Below are 6,733 nucleotides of genomic sequence, written 5' to 3' on the forward strand. Positions count from 1 at the left end.
TTAATTATTCTCCACAGATTTTACATACAATACGGACGTCCCCACCGGCAGCCGCAGAGGCTGGCCAACCCGCACGCAATATGTTCACTAAGTTCTAGGAGATGTTTTTATTTTTCTTTAGGTGGAAAATTGTTATTTACAAATGTTACATATCAAGTAAATATTTATTATTGACAGTCCTAGAAATTAGTGAGAAAACAATTCAAATCCACATCAATATTCATTCCTGCTGGTTGGAGGGTCTCTAACAGGAAAATCCATTTTGTCTCATTTTGTGAGATCTTAATTCTTTTGTTGTCCCCTCTCCAATGCCCTTTTATTTTGTCAATGGCATAAAAGGTCATACATGTTTATTCTTTGTTATGGTAATCCTTGAAGTGCCTTGAGACGCTGTGTTTATTAAATCCGTTTTTAATGTTGGTTATATGTTCTCTGACTCTGACACACAGCTGTCTAGTTGGTTTGCCCACATATTGTCAATGGCACGGGCACTGCAGTACATAGGTTACGTGAGTGCTATTACAGGTTATAAGTTCTTTTATATCATATTCTCTCCCATTAGTTGCTGATTTAAATTTTGATATTTTTCTGTTTGTTTTCTGGCTGACCCTACATGATAAGCAATTTCCACATTTGAAAAAACCCCTTAGGTTTTTAGTTATTTTAATCTTCTTTGGTGGGTCAAGAGCATTATGCACTAATTTATTTCTGAGGGATAGGGCCTTCCTGTAAATAAAGATGTTTTTTTTTGGCAGTATGGAATTTAAAATTCTATCTGATTGCAGGATGGGCCAGTGTTTCTTTATTATGGACTCCATATTTTTATACTGTCTATTGTATCCCGGTAGGAAGGCCGTATCCATATTTTTATTCTTTTCCTTTCTATTATGGTTCGGTCTTCCTTCTATTAGTGTGTTCCTGTCCAATTTCTTTACTTTTTCCTTTAAGTTTTCTAATTCTTTTTTATTGTATCCTTTCTCCACAAATCTATTAATGATAATGTTGGCTTGTTCTTTATAATCATTTAGGTATCCTTTATTTTTATATAGCTGTAGATCAAGGTAATCTATACTCTGTTTGCTCCGATTTCCAGAAAACGTGATCCCATAGTAATTGCAATTTATTTCGTCAAAGAAAGTTTGTAGTTCTTCTTCTGTACCTCCCCATACAATGACAATGTCATCTATGTACCGAAGGTACATCTTCAGATTCTGTCTTTGTGTGCTGTAAATTTGTTCTTCCTCCCATCGATTAAGGAACAGATACATATGTTTATATGAGGGCCATCACTCCCTATGTTTTACCACACTATTAATTTAATTTGGTTATACTAATAATTAGTTGCAGTATTACTCATACATTAAGATCTAGGATACTCTTGCAGAAAACCCACTTTTTATATTTTTAACATTTTAATATTTATTTAAATATTTGGGTACATTTGTTCAAACACTGGTCTTACACTATCTCCCATCACATATACCCCCTCATATTAAGATTAAGTACCCCTTTGGGACATATTTACTTTCAATAATTATCATCTATGTCTCCCAATCTCATCCTCCTTGTTTAATCAATTAACCTAAAACTTGTAGTATTTTTTTGTCTTCATATTTTTTATATTTTTTGTTTTCGTTTTTTATAATTTCCTATTTTACATTATCTATACATTCATTTTCTATCTCAATATCCATATTTTCATTTAATTTTTTATTTCCATTTTTTCCCTTCTCTTTTTAATTTTTACCCTCAATTTATTTTTAATTATTTTCATATAAAAAATGTTTTGGTTCCAATAAATACCATTATAAATAACATGATCCTTCAAATGAGTTCCACATGCCATGGACCAACTCAGTGGAAACACATTTTTGTACATTTTAATATTTCCATTTTATCTTATTTTTAATTCCATTTATGTGTATAGTAATTTTTTTATTTTTGTTGATTATTTTTGCATACTTTATAAAGGTTCTCTATCTATTTTATAAAAGATTTTATTTCACTCATAAGGTCCAATGAAGTTGTTGTGTATACACGTTAAAATGATATATCTTGTGCATAAACATGCAGGGATTCACTTACTTAATTGGAACATCATCCTTTAATTAATCAACAAACACATAAACACCCTAAAATTTTCTTTGGATGCTGACACTAACACAATTGTGGTGTCACTGACCCGGATATCAGTCCTTATTTCAACATACGGGGAAAGACTGATGGGTCGTAGCTGTAAATAGGTTTCATCTCTGAGCGGCCCGGACTTCAGTCTGCAATATCCATCCCAAGATGGCCGCTGAGAAATAATAGTGCGCAACCGCATCAAGCACACGATGTACTATTTAAGCAATGGAGAACGTCTTGCGTCACCTCCAGTTAGAGGATCACAAGCCGTTTGCTACGGATCTTATCATTTCACGCTTACCAGTATCTTTTAAAATGTGAGTATGATCTTTATATATGTCACAATAAAGCTTTTAAACGGTTTCACACTATGGACATTCCTTCTTTTCTATGGTGAACATATTCTAAGCCGGTAAAGCAACATTTAAAGCGTGGACTGTGACTGCCTATACCCCTGCAGGGGTGATTTTATCCGGTGAGTGCAAGCATAATAAGAGCACGGTTAAGAAGCACCATCACAAAGCCAGCACTTGGACAAGAAGTTGTTTTAAAAACAACACTATCTTCCAATGAGGACTTAACCCTTTTTGAGCTATATTTAAAAAGACTTTTCATCACAAAAACCGTATATATTATCTTTTCCAGCATGTACTGGGTTTCTGAAGCACAAGTCACTTTGTAAAATGTTTTAAGCACAAGTCACTTTATCATTTCAGAATAACAAGCACCTTTTGCACTTGGGTAGTTATAATGCAATGGTATAGGACATAGGATTGTGATTTTTTTTACTGAACATAATCTTTTCACCTACAACTAAAATTTAGCACAAGGCACTTTGTCTATAAGTATTTATATATTTATAACCATTAAACACTTTTTTCACTTTAGGCGCAAAGGTATGTGATATAAAATTGCGGGTTTTATTTGCGTATTTAACCATTCCCACCTAGGAGTAACATCCAAGAGGGGTAATCTACACCACATCTGGCTAAAACTATATACTAACTTGGCAAAATAGCCACCAGAGGGTGTAGCACAACGGAAATCAAATACAAATTGGGCTTTAGAGGCTATATCACATGTCGGGTCTCACACATGTCACTTTGCATTTTCTATCAAGTTTAAGTTTATTTATTTTTTCACACATTATGTTTTGAATAAGTTTGATTGCCATCAAGTCACTTTTAGCACCATATTGTGATTTAGGTTCACACACACAATATCCTAGACTTTTGCAAGCTAGTATATAAAATTTAAAATATTTTAGTCTCTACAGTCTAATTCAGGTCTTCACATAAGGCACAGAAGGGTGACCTACCATCAAAATTATACTACACTAGAGCAGCGCCATACCTACATCTGTCTTCTGGTCACAAATGTACAGGAGGCTCCCGCAAGCGCTTCTTATGCCCTGCACACACGATAGGATTTTCCAATGGAAAATGTGTGATAGGACCTTGTTGTCGGAAATTCCGACCGTGTGTAGGCTCCATCACACATTTTCCATAGGAATTTCCGACACACAAAGTTTGAGAGCAGGCTATAACATTTTCAGACAACAAAATCAGATTGGTTAAATTCCGATCGTGTGTACACAAGTCTGACGCACAAAGTGCCAAGCATGCTCAGAATAAATTAAGAGATGAAAGCTATTGGGTACTGCCCCGTTTATAGTCCTGACGTACATGTTTTACGTCACCGCGTTCAGAACGATCGAAAATTCCGAGAACTTTGTGTGACCGTGTGTATGCAAGACAAGTTTGAGCCAACATCCGTTGGAAAAAATCCATGGATTTTGTTGTCGGAATGTCCGATCAATGTCCGACCGTGTGTATAGGGCATTAAAAGAGAGTCTTTCTCTGAGTCTGGAGTCAATGAGGATGGCAAACGTGATCAACTTCTACAGCTCAGTGGGTATATCTCGGGCTGCTGTCTCATCCTTGATGGTATCCGAGAAACCATGAGAAAAAGCAAAACAAACAAGATATTTGGGGGGCACACCCTAAAAGATGCATTAAAGATGGTGCAGCCATAAGACCATACAACAGAACAAAATATTACAGCGCCCACTTACTGCGACAAAGTACCCCTTGGTTAGTGGGTCCTACGCTATCCATAGAATGGGAGATCCTGCTTCTCTGAACCATGGGAGCCATACGCTCCTCTATATGGGAGAACTAAAGGTCTCCACCTATGACACAGGTGGACACTAATGAGAGGCAGTGATGAGGGAGTGGGGTGCTCCTGCCCAAAAGTATTTGGTCAGGAGCACCCCACTCCCTCATCAGTGCCTCTCATTAGTGTCCACCTGTGTCATACGTGGAGACCTTTAGTTCTCCCATATAGAGTGTATGGCTCCCATTCTATGGATAGCGTAGGATCCGCTGACCAAGGGGTACTTTGTCACAGTAAGTGGGCTTAAGCACCATATAGTAATATAGTGTGACCAAATCCCATATTTTTTTATACTGTTTTTTGAAAATGTCTAGGTGTTTTAAATAGCCTTGCAGGAGGTAAATGTCTTTTTTGCATGTGTGCGCTGTAATATTTTGTTCTTTCATGAGAAAAAGCAGCCACGAGGGCCTCATTGTTCCACGCAACCTCTGCATCCAAAGTAAGGAATTCAATAGCGTAGTCGGCAACAGTTCTCGTACTCTGTTTGATGGACATGAGGCATTTGGCATCAGAACCGGAGCGTGCGGGAATGTCAAATACCCTTATAAAAGAAGCCACAAACTCGGGGTAACTCAAGACAACAGGTTTTTGCGTCTCCCATAGAGGGTTTGCCCAGGCCAAGGCTCTCTCAGAAAGCAAAGATATCACAAAACCTACTTTGCTTCTATCTGTGGGAAACACCTGGGGCAGCATCTCAAAGTATATCTCAATCTGGTTGAGAAACTCTCTGCATTGGACTGGATCACCCCCCAAATCGCTGGGGCGGAGCGGAACCAGACATACCTTTTATAGAGGTAATACTCGAGGCGGGTGCCTGCACAGAGACTGGAGCAGCAGCAGGGACGGCCTGCAACACAGGTTGTACCGGAGCAGCCACAGTGGGAGATTCCACGTGAGCCATGCAACTCAGGAGCGTTTGTAACGCCATGGCAAACTGATCCATGCGGTGATCCTGCTCATCCAATCTGGAAACAATATTACCAACAAGTGGATTGACTGCATCTTCTGAATTCATGGCCTTTGCCTACTGTCAGAAACCATGAATCAGACTGAGACAAAAGTACAGTTAACCGGTTCAATACCGGGCAATTTCACCCCCTTCCTTCCCAGGCCAATTTTTAGTTTTCAGCGCTGTCGCACTTTAAACGTCAATTGCACGGTCGTGCGACGTTGTACCCAAAAGAAATTGACGTCCTTTTTTCACCACAAATAGAGCTTTTTTTTGGTGGTATTTGATCGCCTCTGCGGTTTTTATTTTTTGCGCTATAAACAAAAGAAGAGCGACAATTTTGAAAAAAACACAATATTTTTTACTTTTTGCTATAATAAATATCCCAATTTTTTTTTTTTAAAAACACATTTTTTCCTCAGTTTTGGCCGATACGTATTCTTCTACATATTTTTGGTAAAAAAAATCGCAATAACCGTATATTGATTGGTTTGCGCAAAAGTTATAGCGTCTACAAAATACGGGATAGATTTATGGCATTTTGAAAAAAAATATATTTTTTTATTTTTTTTAGCGGCGATCGCGATTTTTTTTGGTGACTGCGACATTATGGCGGACACATCGGACACTTTTGACACATTTTTGGGACCAATCACATTTATACAGCGATCAATGCTATAAAATTGCATTGATTACTGTGTAAATGTGACAGGCAGTGAAGGGGTTAACCACTAGGGGGCGGGGAGGGGTTAATATGTTTCCTAGGGAATGATTCTAACTGAAGGGGGAGGGGACGCACTAGGGGAGGAGACCGATCTGTGTTCCTCCGTTCTGGGAACACAGATCGCTCTCCTCAGAGCTGACAGGCTGTGGATCTGTGTGTTTACACACACAGATCCACATGCCGGCCCGGTTAACGGGCAATCGCGGGTGCCCGGCGGACATCGCAGGCGCCGGGCACACGCACCGGGTCCCGAGGAACGCGGCGGGCGCCCCCTAGATGGCCGGGAATCCCAGGACGTCATATGACGTCCACCCAGGATGGGAGATCCCATCTGTGGACGTCATATGACTATGGGCGGGTAGGGAAGTGGTTAAATTACACTTGTTTAATAATAATAAAAAAAGGTAAACAGAGGAAACATAGACAAAACATAGCCAGGGTTCAGGAACCAGAACGGATAGTCAGACAAGCCAAAACGTCATGGAGCCAGAGAACAGTGTAGTAGAACGGCAAGCAGGATCTGGAGCCAGAAGGAATGTCAGCCAAGCAAGTCTTTAACAGGAACACAAGAGAATGTCTCTAGAGATGTGACCAAGGCGAAGGCAGAGATCATGTGGACTGGACAGCTTAAGTAGGCAGGACTGACGAGCAGGATATCAACAGGTGAGTCACTGTGGAGAGATAGGAGCTGGCAATTAGCTGACAGCTGAGAGGCCAGCTCAGAGAAGGAAGGGCTGAGTCCAGCCCTGACAATTATA

Source organism: Aquarana catesbeiana, linkage group LG01 (genome assembly GCF_042186555.1).
Source record: "Aquarana catesbeiana isolate 2022-GZ linkage group LG01, ASM4218655v1, whole genome shotgun sequence".
Classification (NCBI taxonomy): domain Eukaryota; kingdom Metazoa; phylum Chordata; class Amphibia; order Anura; family Ranidae; genus Aquarana; species Aquarana catesbeiana.